The sequence below is a fragment of the Paralichthys olivaceus genome, chromosome 17, assembly GCF_024713975.1.
Source record: "Paralichthys olivaceus isolate ysfri-2021 chromosome 17, ASM2471397v2, whole genome shotgun sequence".
NCBI lineage: Eukaryota > Metazoa > Chordata > Actinopteri > Pleuronectiformes > Paralichthyidae > Paralichthys > Paralichthys olivaceus.
The window spans coordinates 20,191,242-20,207,272 of NC_091109.1; the positions used below are offsets into that span (position 1 = coordinate 20,191,242).

Consider the following 16,031-nt stretch of genomic DNA (forward strand, 5'->3'; position numbering starts at 1 on the left):
AGTTAATTTCTCACCTTGGTTTGCGGTTGGAGCTGCGGCTGTTGGCGCCTCGTTAGCGGTGCCAGAAATTAAGTCTGTGCATGAAGTCGACAGCTTGACTTTGACCATAAGTGTGTTACAGTTAGCGGCAGTTAATGTATTTCCTTTCTTTAGATCAGACTGTGTTACTGTTGCTGTACAAACAGCTGCTAAAACTTCTCTCATTGTGAGATTTCTCTACATATTTATCCTCCTATCTCTATAAACACAGTTTCTGTGCAGGAGCAGACTCGGGGCTTCACACCATTTGCATCAGCGTTGACATTTTTATTAGTTTTTCCATAGTTACTCTGACAAAATGGGATTTGCTCCTGTGAGGCTGCATGAAAATTCGCTTTTGTGGCGTGAAGCTGGATTCAAGAAGTTTTCAAGTTCGTGTGGTCGCAGAAATGAAGTCAAGCAGCGAGTGACTGGTTTCTTCACTTCTTATTCAAAGTGCCGGCATCGTATTGGATTAGATTTGTTTCACATGGCTCTGGTTGATGAGTTCTGGAAGATGCTATGGTTTTTCTTTTTGGTCATGATGTTTGCAAAGTTATTATTCTGTGGTCTGCAATTTCTACTAAAAAAGTGAAAACAGCTTCCCGATGGGCTGAGCCTGAATATCCAAGCAAAATGAAAGAACCTTATATAGTTTTAGAAAACAAATGTTCTACTAAACATTCTTCTTCTCTGTCACACTTACTCAATTTTTGGAAATCCACTTCAAAATGCCTATAATGATGTAGTTAAATAAACTTTGACCCAAGAAAACTGTTAAATATATGATGGTAAATTTATGAAAACCATGAGTCTCAAGTATAAACTGAGAACTTCTGAAAAACCTTTTCCTTTTTTGTGTAATCCTGCTTCAAGGCAGAGAATCGACACTGAAAACATGACGTCCTTGTTGGAGGTAAAACTGCCACATCAAGGTTTTTACTCAACCTATTGTAAGTATTTGAGGTCACAGAAACAATTTTGGATTTCAAAAGCCTCGGAGGAATCTTTTCTTCCTCTTCAGGCCTTGGTTGAACAATGCTGTCATCAGTCCGTCCCTCAGGTAACACCCGTCATCCCAGTCCGGTGCTCAGGCCCCTGAAGCTTTCATCAGCCTCTTTTGACCAGAGCGAGGAGGAAAACAGATTTGTTTCTCAAAAAAGCTTTCAAGCTCCAGAGCAAATGCAACACTTCAGTCCTGATGTTTTCATGAAACCTATTGGAAGGTCTCTAGTTACTATTTTTTATAATTGGGCAACAGTAGTTTAATTTGTTACGTGCAGACTTTTTGAAAACTGTTTGTGTGGCACTCAAGCTTCCAAACTTTTCAACAGCTTCTCCTGCCAAAGTGTAGAGAAACACACAATAACAGAGATTAGAGCAAAGGTCAATTCCTATTTAACTCTCTTCCAAAACAATGTCAACTCCTTGCAGCTTCAGCAGCTCCAAGTCAGTCAACGAGGCAACACAGCCAGACAAAGGAGTTTAAGCACAAACGCTCTTAAATAGAGGACAACACCTCGGTTTTCCATAATAAAGCAGCGAAACAGTTTGTGTAGATAGTGGAGCTGCTTTCACCGGATTGGAATGACAGGATTTCTTGTTTATTTAACTGAGGTGCTCTTGGTATGAAGTAATTAACCTTGCTATAAACAGCTACCTCCCCCGTGGTTCAGTGGAACTTTAACACATAAAATTAAAAAAAATAAAATAAAAACGTTTAGTAGCTGGAAGCAGTAGATATAATGGAAAATCACTGTGGTTAGAAATGTGTATGTCTGGCAAGAACAAGCTGAAATGAATGGTAGTGAAAAGCTGGTAAACGTTTTCTGTTGAACCAGTTGATTCTTTTCTTTTAATCCGTTGCAGATGTACAATTTATTATTTTATGGATCGTCTTCTGCTCTGATCGTCTCTCGTAGATCATCTGAACCTCATCGTTCATCGACGCCGAAAAAACCTTGAGCCTTTAGAAGGGACTGATGTTTTTTATTGCACTGATGAAACTTCAGTGTGTAGCTGCTCATCAGCACACTTTTAGCAGCTGAGTCAAACCTGACTACGTGGCCAAAGGGGAAGAGAAGGGATTTTATGTGATGTTGTGGTTGCTCAGCTGAGGAGTCATCTGCCCGTTTAGCTGTCAACCCCGGATTTGATAACTCGCTCACTGGCAGCTGATAAGAAACATGATCTCTGGCCCAGTTTCACCCTCGGGGGAATAACGTCGACTGGGAAATCACTTCGCTTTTGATGTATTATTGAGCATAACCTGACTGAACACTTGTGGTGAAACCTCCAAGTTTTCTCATCTGTTGTGATATTTCTTCCTCCTTGTGCAGGCCGGTGTAGCTCCGATGAACAAAGTACCTGTGGAAGCTGTTTTGAATGAAATGGTTTAAAAGATGGAATAGGAGATATTGTAAATCTTACTCCCAAATCCTGGAATCGGCATCAGCCCCCCCAAAAATCCATATCATCTGGGCTCAAGGTCAAGTTGGATGCGAGTATCTGCTGGTGTTGCTGCTCATCGTTATTTTGGCCGGCCCGGAGAGGTCACAAGAATATTTCATTTTGTTTTCCTCATCCCACTCCTGTTTCTCCATATTTCTGATGGTAACATTAGAAACGCTTCGGTTTCTGCAGCGTCCTCCTTGTTTGCAATTTGTGCCGAGTGGCTTCAAGGCTTTCCCCTCAAGTTTCCAACACATGATGCAACGAGCATGTAATGGTCTGGAGCAAGAGGAGTGTGACAGGCAGCGTCATTATTATTATTACAGCCCTGGCTTGTCTTGTAACCGTGGAGCTCTGAAGTGTGGACAACATGGTGTTCCTCAGGGTTATGACTGGTTTATGATGGGAGAGGATTGTGGTTTCAGCGCCATGTTGCGTTCAGCGGCGGCAGCAAACCGCTACCACTTAAAAGGCTGTCTGGAAAATGTGGTGCATTTATTATGCACCCCAAAGGATTTTGTGGAAATGTAATGTCACCTACGTTATAGATTTCTCCCCTCTGAGGTTTTAAGCTGCGATGGACAAAGATGTCTCCTGATGGCTGAACGCGGAAACATCTCTTTTTATTTCCATAAAGTCAGAATTGGAGTTTGGTTGGTTTCTTCTGTGATTCCGAATAACTTTTATAAATGCATGTTTGAAATGTGTGGGAGACGGGGGGGGGAGTAAAGGCCAGAGACGGACATCTGGGATTAGAGATGCCAACAAAACAAAGCGTGCAATGTGTCAGAGGATTTCTAGAAGTCAGAGTAAACACAGACCGGCAACAAATGTAGCATAGCTTTGTTTGTTTTCATGTCTTGCAGAGAATCTTGGAATCGGTTGTATGGCACAGAGATGCGCTGTATAGAACTGTCTATTGACAATCTTCTCTTCTAATGTCCATTGGTTTTGGACGATTTTGAGATAATTATTCAGTTGAACCCTTGTTTGAGACGAAAATTAAGAAAATGGGACGCAGGTATAAAGTTCAGGCAGCGACACTAATAAGAATGAAGTAGTTAAAGTATCAAAACATCTATAAAGTATAGAATTGGCACAAAAAAAACTTTAAATATACATGTCATGGTGATTGATTTGTTGCTAAACTGATCCCGATTCCTACAGAAACAAAACCTCTGCAGAACTCATGAGGTCAAGTCACTGGCAGAGAGAAACATGGAAAGACATTTTAACATGTGTTATAAAAGCATCCCAGAATTGTGGGAGATGTGCACCTGTGAGTATTTAGAGCAACAAACCAAGGGAACTAAAAGTTTTCATTTCAAGATGTGTCACATCAGAAAGCTTGAAAAGTGGAAATCTAAAAATATAAACCCTGATATATATTTTTAGTTATCGTGTGTTTGTGTGTTTGTGTGTTTGTGTAGAGCATGAGATTGTCATGCTTTGAGTTTATCTGCCGCATGAGGAAACAAACTGTGGGTCAGATGTTGAGGATCAAAGCGTCTGCAGGTTGCCAGCAGGTACTTGTTGAGGTTTTTTTTTTTTTACGGAGACTAACAGCTACGTGCAATCTCCTGTTATAGAGCGACTGTGAGCGAGAAGAGAGGCCTGCTTCTAAATCTGGAAAGCTTTACACCCACACAGTAACTCACACATGTTCCAACACACATACGGCTGAACTGAGGAACTGTTGCTTTTGGATTAAGTTTCCCCAACAGCAGTAAATCAGACTCATTCTGGAGAGCGCCGAGACTTTTCATTAGTCAGGGGACAGAGTTTGTTTGTGTGTAAAATGTCTTTTTGCTCATGCAGCAGGTTTTATCATTATAAAACTATCACAGAGTTTCCACTCAGGAGCAGTGTTTACTTTCTTATTCCCTCCGTCCACGAGGTCGTGTTCTTATCTGTGTTTGTTTGTTAGTTTGCAGGATGACGCTAAAACTACTCAAACAGTTTCCACGAATGTTTGAACACTTTAAATTGTGATGCGAATTCCAGATCAGGGGACGGATCCGGGATTTTTCTTTCGCTTTCTTTAACATTGTGGGATAAAACGCATTTTTATTGATTTCTCAAAGGAATCATGGCTCATGGTGAAAATCAGTCATGTTTAGGCGACTGATGTCTATGAGCGTGTGCAAAAATCCAGATCTAGGGAATTTAAATGTGGTTTCATGAGGGGAGTGATGGGTTTGAGCAACAGTTTATGAAGCAGTTAATCAGTTTAAGGTCTCTATCAAGTGAAAATGCAAACTTTTTGCAGCAGTATCCTTTTCCAAATGGAAGACGAAACCTCAGCTTCTCGGAATTTCATTGTACATTGAGTTCATGCACTTAGTTTCTGTCGGTGCCAAATTTTGTTGCCAAGTGGAAAATCAGTCTAAAAATCATGTAGTTAAGATTCACTATGTGACTCTGCTCTTTCTTATCATCTCTCTTTGCTGAACTTTTGATAAAGAGCACCTAGGGAACGCTTGTTGACTTCTTTCCATGTCTGACGCTTTAAGATTTGTGCTCCGCAGGATGAGGTACCAGGATGTTAGAGCCAGAAATAACGAAAACCGCTTTTACTCCTTTCGTTTCATCTCTGCTCTGAAAGTTTCAAACTGTTGAAGTAAAGACCTCATAGCTCTGATTGTCTCTGCAGTTTTTCCTTCAGTTCGTCCAACGCTGACGCAATTACCTGAAAATCTGTCGCCGAGCTTCCACCGACACGTTAACGTCGCAAAGATGCACTAGTCTGAGATGTTCTCTGTGGAGTAATATGCACACGCTGAGAATATGGTGAGTAAAAACATGTTGGAAGCAAGTAGCATGAGCTGTAAAAACAGAAATGATGCTCCCGTCGTGCAGAGCAGCAGATGGAGCGGAGACATCACAGGAGTTTGGGGCTCCTCAGGATCTGGACCGTTGCAGTGCACATTATAAGTAATGGCACTGCAGGGATCACGGTTATGAAGCAGGGAGAATAACATATGGCTGTTTCTCTGTTTGATTTTTACGTGTTTATTTTGAACCGATATGAAGAAATTGCTTCTGAATTCAGAATCAGAAACAAAGACGAACATGTGTCGTAGGTTATAAGCAGCAATTTACTCATTTGACACAATATCTGATTAAAGAAATTAAAGATTAGATTCTAGTTTTCTTTCTTCTCAACATCTATCTTACATTTCTCAATCTGCCGTTCGATTTGTCTTCTCCTTTCTTTTGCAACCTGGATTCATTGCTTTCTTTTCCTCTCTCTCTCATGTCCAACACATGCCAAGCCAAACACACGCTGCCCTGTGTAAATCCTGCAGATTAGACCAATTTACATGCTTTTCTGGAGTTTACCCAGACATAAGAATCGAGTACCAGCCCACGTCCGACTCCCTCGACGAGAAAAAAATTACTCTCCAAACAACTTATGAAACAAACGATTGTCCATCTTGAAATGCGTACCCACCTAAAAAAGGCTCTGCGTGCTTTTCTTTTGGCCGCATCGCTTAAACCACTTGAGCGATGAGAGGGATTTAATGTTAAAATAACAAGCCAATGAGCTTGACCTGGTTTTGACCTGACAAATGATGCTAACAGCTGCTGAGTGTTCTCGCTTGTTGTAGGACACTGGGGTCAAGGATCGGGGTCATGTCCTCCATGGGGTGAACCTGAACTGCAGTTTGACCCAGCTTAGCAACCGCTTCGCTAATGAACTCTCAGACGGACAGGATGCGAGAGGATGTCGTCTAAAGCAGCTTACAGTTGAAATCTAGATCATATCTGGTGATAAGGACTCATTTTTTCACTGTACTTTTCAGGAGATCACTTGGCAACCAAGGCAGCATAGATAGAAATAGAAACAAGCACTAAATGGAAAGAAAGGGTAAAAAAAGAGCTGCAGCCAGGTAGCAGTAACTAATAGCTCTGAATTTATTCCAAGAAATCTTTGCCCTTTTTGCCAAAAGTACAAAAACACCTCTTTTCTTCATTCCACTGGATCTGTTCCTGGAAAGACAGACCTGTGTTTGCTACATCCAATTGAGAATATATTGTCCAGTAGCTACAGTAAAGACTGAATTAACGATACAGACTAAGAATGCATACCATGGTTCTCTTTATTGCCTTTTTGCAACAGACGTCAGATTAAAATTCTCCCACCAGGAGCTGTGGGTCGGAGAATAACCGAAACTGAATTTAAAGTAGTTACAGTAACATTCATCCATCCGTCTATTGCCAATTAGGGTGTTCCAGATGTCCCTCTCCCTGGCGACGCTTTCCAGCTCTTCCTCAGTGATCCCGGTGCGCTCCCAGGCCAGACGGGATTTGTAGTCCCTTCAGTGAGTTGTGGGTCTACCTCGTGGGTCTCCTACAAGTTGAACACGTCTGAGAAACCAACAAAAGGAAGGCTGCGCAGGTGGCACCCTGACGAGATCCCCGAATCACCTCAACATTCCGCTTTCATCGTAAAGGAGCAGTGGTTCTCTTCCGAGCTCCCTCTGGATGTCTGAACTCCAAATCTCTATTTAAATTGAGATTTGAGTCTCGAGAGATTTAAACTAAAGATATGAAAAGCACAAGTGAGGTTGGACACTGAGATTTTGGTTGATGAGATCTACACTAACGAAAGAAAAAGCCTGGACCTCGGTTTGTGCACCTGGGCGTTGTCAGGGCGTCTGTTCCAAAGTCCTGTAGTCTATGAATAGAATGAAAATATTTTGTGAATAAACTAATTTTAAACTCTGAATAAGCACATTGCTCTCAGGTCATCCAGGTCATTCTCATCTGGGTCAGCCAGGCTGGTCAAGACGCTTCAAACAGTGGCAGCCATGCGGCGCCGGGGAAGCAGCCACACTTACTGTAAGTCAATGAATGGACCGGGCTGCAAGTGGATTGGCCGAGAGCCCGCTCCTCAAACTGTATTGAATAACTGGGACTGCAGAGCCAAAGCAGATGGTAGCACTCAGCCCGCCTCCGCCCTCCCTCTGCAGGAACAGTTTGGATAAGCTACACGAGTATCTTCACTGTGATGAACACAAACACGACAAACCTTAGCCTGACTGCTAAGCTTTGGCATCCATCAATGGAAAAAGGAGGAGAGGGATTTCTTCTTTTTTCGGGTTAAGGAGCTGATAGAGATGAAATTGAAACTCTCACAGCGCAGCGCTCAGTTGCAGATGTTCGTCCTTCAGTTGCACCTTTGTTCATTTGTTTTAGTTTTTCTTGCTCTGTCACGTTTGTCTTTTTTCATTTCTCCGTCTCTCTCTTTGTAACTCAAGCAGTTTTCCACTCCTTTTTATTCTTTAGTCGATTTGTCTTCTCCTCTGGCAGGAGCCATGACAAACCTTGGCTGTGTTAAAAGATCCCAGTTGCTTTGTTGATTAAGTGGGAAAGAAGCTTTGCACCTTCCTCTCTGTTTAATTGGTGATTGATGGCTTCTGTCTTCCTCCTCCACGTTATCTCCTCTCCTCACTCTCGTCTTCCTCTGCTCTCTCTCTCTCTCTGCCCATTCATCAAATACATTTTCAATTGAGACAGAAGCTTTGCACCTTCTCTCCAGCTCTACGTTGAAGTCTCGACATTGTGGCGGCAAACTGCCAAAAGCAGGCGGTGTTGTTTTGTTTTTTTTCCACCTTCCCATCATTCCTCTGACACCTCGGTCGGAGTGCAGTTTCTACAGCTGGTTAAACACAGCTTGGGGTAAGCCGAAACAACGTGCCGTTTACACGGAGCCTCATGACACCTGACCCCTGTGGACGTCCGCTATTACCAGCGGCCTCTTGCTGCCTTAATTAACTTAAAGGCATAGTGCTTTTTAAACGCTGTGGTAAAACGTTATTTATCCCCAGATCCGAAGGGTTAAGAGCAAAATTTAAAGGATGTGAAAAAAGAGGTTTATTTCCGTAGTAAATCTCAATTTCAATGTGACATTTGCCGCGTTGACATTTTAAATGCTTCTCGGAGGTTTTACCACTTGACCCGTGTCTCTTTATTTCTAATTTGAGTGACGAGGTTCAGTTGCGTTTTGTCTTCTTGTGTCAATGAGTAAAGATTTTCTGCACCAGCATATTTTCTCTGCTGCATAAAATCTCACTCCAGCTACAGAGGTTTTTTTTTTGTGTATTTGAGGTTTTTATTGGAAAAACAACTTTCAAATTTGCAATGACGACTTTTAGAGAACATGTGACGTCCCTCGGTTGCTTTTGGCTTAATTGTCTCATCAGAGAAAATGTCTAATTCTACAACATGGTGGACCTATAGTGCTGCAGATGTTTATCTTCAGCTGTAACTCTGATACTCTATTGAAAAGTGACCTGCGTGTTTTAAAAAAACACTTTACAAAGGTGATACTGTTCTCCCGCTGACGCCAAGATGGTGCCCCATATAGAGATGGAAGATAAGAAATCTACAGGAGCAGGGAGTTGGCGGCAGTGTGCGTGTGCATAGATGTATGTTTGTGTGCGTTTGTTGTTAGACGAGTGAAATCCTCGACCTTACCGACAAACCTATTCTGCTCTTTAGCTCAGCAGAGGAAAAAGACCCTGAGCAGTGACCCCAGTCTTGTCGGCTTTAATGGGCACAGGCCCGAGTTTTTAAATGGCTGGAGCAGCCTCGCACCAAAACAACTGGAAATCTGAACGGATGGTTTGAATTCCTAAAGATTCCTGAACTGTGTTTTCACCTCTGTTGTTGCCTAATTCAACATTTGAGCAGAAAGAAATGGTTCTTTTGGTGTAACACGACATGGGAGGAGTATGAAAAGTAGAGCAGGTGGGATATAAAGAAAGTTATTCAGGGGTTACGTGAACCGTCCAGTCTGTATTAAAGAAGAAATTCTAAGCAGCCAGTTCGTGTTGAGAAATAAGATTTAGTTTTAAAAAGTTCATGGACATAAATCATGACACTGCAAGTTTATTCTGCTCTGACCCAAAACGGGCCCTTTCCTCCCGGATGCTTCAATTACACTGTTGTCATTAGGAAGTCATATTATGCTCCTCTTCCACGGTCAGCTGGAGTCACACTGAGACCCCTAACTCCTTGTAAAAACCTACAGCAGTGCTGCTACCATTAAACCTCAGTGTACTGTCAGCCAGTGTTTCCTGGCAGAGCTCTGTTTTTTCCAGAACGTATTAAGAACTGGGCAACGGTGGAAGATGTTTGTGATGTCAAATTAAAGCCGTTCTGGAGACACGGAGCAAAAGATTTACACTTGAAGCAACACTATCCAAATGTTTTGCTGTAAAATAGCAGCTTCCAAATCAGTTTGATGTTTCCCGACTTTGAATAGAGAGAATGGAGCCACTTTCAACCCCACTTCTCGCCCTGAGGTCTGTTTATTGCTCTATGTAACTTTGGTGAGCAGGTATGATCTTTTAGAAGAAGAAGTATAACGCCAAACTGTAGAATTCCAGTTAACAAGACTTAGAAATTGTTAAAAACCTGCATTTATCACCAATATTTTTGAAATATGAAGCATTCTTAATGAGGTTTGGTGTACAGGGCTCAGGGCAAGAGATTATTTGACCCATTTACAGAGGAGGAACTTGATTAAAGAGCAACTTGACTCCAAAAGTTCACGTATTTCACGGAGAGCTTTCCACTGTATACATTATCATGCATTAAGTGGACAGTAGTCTGTAAGACCACCGGCCGAGAGTAAGGCGGTCCGCCTCACTGAGAGAAAGTTCCCCAAAACCAATGTTGGATGAAATGCAAGAATTCGCTCTCTGCTGACCGCTGAGTCCCTCTCGCCCCAGTCCAGGCCTCACTTTACCTGTCACACATAAGGCCTCTGTTGTGCAGTGTGAGAGAGCGCTATAGAAAGAGAGGCCTTTTAAAACGCTGGACTAAGAAAGGATTTCTATCTAGTAGTACTCTCACTGTTCAGCTTCTGTCCTCTGTCGTGTCTTTTGGGGCTATTGCGTAAATATAAACCCAGTTTTGGTTTAGGGTTTAGCCACTGGCAGACGATCGTCTGATCATCAAGAATTGAGCCGTGAAAGGAAATTGCAAAGCTGGAATCTCAAAATGAGGGACAGAGGAACACCAACCACCAGAAAGAAAAGGATGAACCCAACTAATGATTCCTAAATCCTGCCGGTAAACAGCGGGATACACTTTCACAGTACATCTGCACTGCTGTGATGTTGGTGATTGTTACTGTAAACACTGTTAACTTAGGGTAATTGAAATCAAAGAGAGCAATTAAGGACCCACACTCACAATGTTAAAAAAAAATGAATGACAAATTCCTGGATGAAAACTTAACCTCCTCTGTCAGATTTTTAAGTTATACCCGGGGAAATTGCTGAAAATGTCAATGAAAATCTCATTGTCAAAGTTCTTCCATCATTCCACCCAAGTTTCCTGGAAATCTGTTTCATAGATTTTACGTAATCCTGCTGAAAAACAAACGAGCAGTAAAAACATGACCACCTTGCCGCAGGGACTGAACACACATCTTCACCACTGGTTTCCTGATCCCAGTCACTTCTCCCAGTGCAGTTGTCATCTTGGACACCTCTTAGCTGCAGAGTCAGATGCAAGTGAAGTCATAATAAAACCCACAATCTGTGCAGTAATAAAACCCATCGCCTCACATCTGGGATTCCTGCTCGGTGGTTTCAATGCTGCAGCTGGCATCGGGACGCAGTGTGCACGACCTCGTTGAGCTACGGTGGGAACACAGAGTCATGTTTTTGGAGGAGAAATTGGCAGATTCACTCAAAGAAGTTGAATTTAAATTCTAAAGAGACGGTGGAAGTCTTTTTGCAGAAGGTTTATTTTCTGTCTCTGTCCTGCATAAGCCAGAAAAGCCTTGTCCGTCATTATCACTGGACACATGACGTTATTTAAACTATTACAGTAGAAAGAATCAAACATTTAGGTGGACCTGTTAGGAAGCTAATGACAAAATACGCCCAGACTTCTATAATGAATACTTAAATACTTTATCTGTCTTATCTGTTTTGTTTCTGAGTTCCTAAGTGACTGCCACCAAATCCACTTAACATTAGCTCTCCATCCATCTAGTCATCATTTCCTCATGGGGTCATATCTTATTTATTCTGGTTTGGCTACTGTGGAATTTCCCTCAAAATATTGAATGTTTAGGATTTGCTTTCCTTTGCCCGACGAGTTAATTGCATTTTCTTTTTATTTATTTATTTTTCCACCCTGGGAACTAATAGCTCATGTCTGAATCAGAGTCAGACCCAGAGCACGATAATGAAGTCACCAGCTCTGGGTAAACGGGGGTCAACAGGGGACGCGGGCAGAGATTGGGCTGAGTCACCGACACTTTGTGGAGCAGCGCCGCTGAGCCGAGAGCATAATATGTCATAGAAAACAGATTGGTTATGAAACGCTGCAGAAAGAATTTGGAAGTGATCGCTGGTGATGTAGCTGGCAACGGCAAATGAATGCCCGACAGGATTTCTTTTTTTCTTCTGAAGTCTGTAATGAATTCACGTTGCTGTGGATCTTGTTCTCAACAGCTGCATCAGTTGTTTATGTAACCACCCAGCGAATGAATGTGGAGCACACCTACTCAGCATCAACACAAAAAAAAAAGTTGTGTGCAACGAGGGAAACTCAAATGTCCCCGAGTGATACAATCGCAACGGTTTGAGCTGGAAATACCCTGAATAATCTCTCGTGGCCTTTCCGGTGGCGACTAATTGTCAAATGAAGTGTGTTGATAGCTTAAAAAAAAGATGTTTATCTACAGCATACAAGCATGAATTTAAATATTTGTGGATCCTGGCTCTGCTCCAGCATCGAGGATGGCAGGGTCTGAAACGGCTTATTCAGATTCCCATTAACCATCTGGTTTATCTCACCGTCAGTTGAAATTCAAGCGGCTGTAAAAGCTTTTTCCACTTTATGGGATAATCAGCTGGGCTGTGTTTTGCTGGTGTCCTGCTGTTGGCCTCAGAACATGAAGTCATGATGGCTCTTTATGATCTTTATGAGATCTTGGCTGCAACAAACACATTTAATAAACTCTTGATATACGTATCGACCGTGTGTTTAGATGGAAAGCTTTTTTTTTTTTTAAGAGGTCAGACTCAGTTCAAAAGAAGCTGCAGCCCCTCGACGTTAAATCATTTTTTTTTTTTTTAGGATTTACCAAACAGAACAAGCTTTCTTTTATACGTCTGCTGTACATGAAAGCTGCTTTAACTTCCCACGTTGGAAACCTCATGTGGCAGCTCCACACATTTATTTGCATTTCTCAGCATATGAACGACTCCATTGTAACTGTGCTACCCAAAAACTACAGTATACCAGGGGTGAATTTACAGTTATTTTACAGTCGTGAAGTATTTGTACATCAAAAACACAAGTTGAGGTTACGTGCCTTACTAGCTGCCTAACGTGCAGACTACTTCTTAAACTTCTTAAAGTTGCCGAACCTTTACAAAACCTACGCAACACAGTAGAGGAAAGAAACACTGAAAAATATCATTATAGTCTCTTTTCAAATTGATGACAAACATAATTCTATTGACTTCGATCGCAGTGGAGACAGAAAAACAAACCCTCGTGGCGAAATAGAAACAAAGATATGAGAAAATGATATTATGAAATCATTATTTCACAGAACCCCCTCTTTAAACAGTAGGCGACATTTTCCCATACAAATCATCCTGAGCACGTCCTCCCAGTACTCGTTTCCATGTGTGGCTCATTCGGTTCAGCTGCTGCATTAAGGTGCTTGCAACACAATGCAATCAGCGTTTCCCCACTGGAATGAGTAATAATTGATGTGTTATCGACCACAAACTGCCTGTTTTGGATAAAACTCGCCTGCATCAGACTGAGCAGATCTGGTGTCTCTCTGACTTGGAGACTTTCTTTGTTTTTGTGCCCGCGCTGGAACAACCTGCCACAGGAGCTCAATCCTGAAGAGTCTGTTTCCTGTTAAATTTCATATTTGAATACCTTTTTTAATGGGGATGCTACTTTTAATATTTAAATTTTGCTGCATTAACTTTTGTGAAATAGTTGAATTACTCCTGTCTGAGCATCACATTCCTCACATACAGAGGAGTCACATGTGCAGGTGCTTCCTCATGACTTAATCTCACATTTCTACTTGAATGTGACAGCAGGAATGTTATCTTTTTTTTCTCTCTCTCTCTCTCTCCTTCATTGTTTTGTTTTCCCACTGGAGACGACAGAGTATGAAATATAAAGATAAGAAATGCAGCACGTTAAGAGAGAGAGGACTTCCTGCTTTTCACGATAGCAGACATCACAAGAAAAATTCAGGGACAGTCAATATTTCAATATCAACCAGCAAGAGCTTAACTTTTAATGCAAGAAATTAGCAATTTCACATCTGTATTACGTCAGTGTTTGCCCTATTGTTTGTTTACCGGCTTTTCTTTTCCCCATTATTGCAATCTCTTTATTTTGTTTCGTGTGGAACTGGCTGTTATCTTGAGTGTTTGAGCTTTTTTTGCTATAACTTCTGGCAGATGTGTCCTCACACAAGTTCACAGTCCAACTCAATGTAGTTTTAAATCTTTATGAAAACAAGACAATCACACAAAGAGAGCAGCTGTGTGGGCGGCGGCAGCGTGTTTCTGCGTTACCACAGCCGCAGAGGATTTACCGCGTCACTCTGAGGTTTCGCATCTTTAAATGCTCGAATCAAGTTCATGACCCACTTGTTCTTGATCGTTGCTGCAACGTCGGCTGAGTGTGCTTGTGAGTGCTCGTAGTGCACGTGCACGTACGCAGAGGTGAAGGCTTAAGTTCCGTGGACGTGTTCCTGTGTCTGACGACCTGTGATGATTTGGAGTCAGAGATGATTGAGGTTTGGTTGGATTCCAGCCTCGGAGCCTCTCGTCATGTGTGGCAGCTCATTACAAACTGCTGTGCTCTGACTGACAGCCGAGGTTCTCCGGCCCAGTTAGACTTGTCCAAATAAAATCCATCACCACCTCATTATTATGACCCACATTTCTGTCTTTCTCTTTTTCCCCTTTGTGATCAGACCTCAACTTCGAAAAAGTCTGAGCTAAACTCACAAGTTTGACAGTTGTGTTACACACCCACCACACACGTTGTCTTTAGTCTGGAGAGGACGGAATGATGTGAGCGAAATATGGAAAACATCAGTGTTACCATCAGTAACCTCATCAATCCCATTCACAGGTGTTAATGTGTTTATTACAGTCTTGATTTTGCTCTGACACTGAAGGACACACAAGGATTGTCTGTTTCTCATTTGGAAGGAGAGCAGGCACACAACCACGAGACACCGTGTAAACAGAAACCGACAAACACACAACCTCATTCACCTGCAGCACAATGAACCCAATAACTCACATTTCTCTTTAATTTGGTTTCTTGTCCTTGTTTCTAATAAAATAGTGCAAACACGCATCATTGCATCATGGCTCCGCACCGAAATCATGTTGCATGTTCTCACATGCAACCAGAGCAGGGAGTTCACCTCACTGAAGTCAGTAATTCCTCAGTGACTCAAAGACTTGATCACCTGGCAGCATCTTGTACTTCATTCATGATACTTTGATGATAGCACTGTGAGCATTAGCTAGAGGACAAGTACTGGATCTCCTGAGCCTCCCTTCTTCTTCTCCGCTCTCTTTCTCATGCCCAGTTCCAGAGCAGGTGGTGCTCAGTCTCAGCCAAGCCTGATTACTCCGAGAAGTCCCACCCTGACTGGAATTACTCACAGCTGACGTCGTCCTGCGCTGACACGTTTCATATTGTTACAGCTTCATTCCCATTATTAATCCTGGTTTTATTAAATTGAAACTATCCCGTTAAGTGAAGCCAAATTCCTCCAACAAGATCAGCTGCTTGGTGACAGACACAGTTTGGCTCAGGGACGATGCAGCACACGGGACAAACAGTAAAGCTGCAGAGCTGCTGCACGATGAGAACTTGAGCGACATCTTTTAATTTCCATGGCAATCTGTCCAGCTGTTACGTCTCTGACCCAGAGGAGGAACATCTGCAGTGATGTCACTTTTGGACAAACACGACGAGGAGGGACGGGCCGAGCTGTGGGAATGTTGGCAGAACTTCTCCCTCTGACAGCGGAGAAGACAAAAGCCTGCGTCTCGAGGTGAAACCAGTTACAGATTTCTGACTCCAGGATGTGACGTTTCCATTCTCGATCCTCTGGAAATGAGTTGAAGTTTATTTGTAAAATATCGACACATGTTTAAGCCGGCTTGGATTTCACTGCATCCACCGTCGCAGAGTCTGCAGCAGAGGCAGCTCTGAGTTTCAGCTCATGACGTGGCTCTCATCAGCTGTGGTGAAGGTTACGCAGCAGAAATGCACGTCACCGTTATGTATTTTAATTGCCGCAGTCTGTAGGGGTTTCAATCCTATTACTGCATGGGGGGGGGGCCCGCTTCCTGTTTGGCTTTGTCGCTCTCTCGCTCACACATACACACACACACCATGTGGTAAAGCCTAATTTACAGGAACTGCCACTGCGCAGCACGTGTGTACTAGTCGATGCTAATGCCTTCCAGATGCCCGCCGTCTATGCCCTCTGCACCTACGCACTATAACAACAGGCGATT

At 42.5% G+C, this 16,031-nt stretch overlaps 1 protein-coding gene across 7 annotated transcripts in view; it reads left to right on the forward strand.

The window, feature by feature from the left end:
- LOC109639611 (collagen alpha-1(XV) chain-like) overlaps positions 1 to 16,031 on the forward strand; it is a 48,551-nt gene that overhangs the window by 8,783 nt on the left and 23,737 nt on the right. The gene's annotated exons all lie outside the window — the stretch shown is intronic.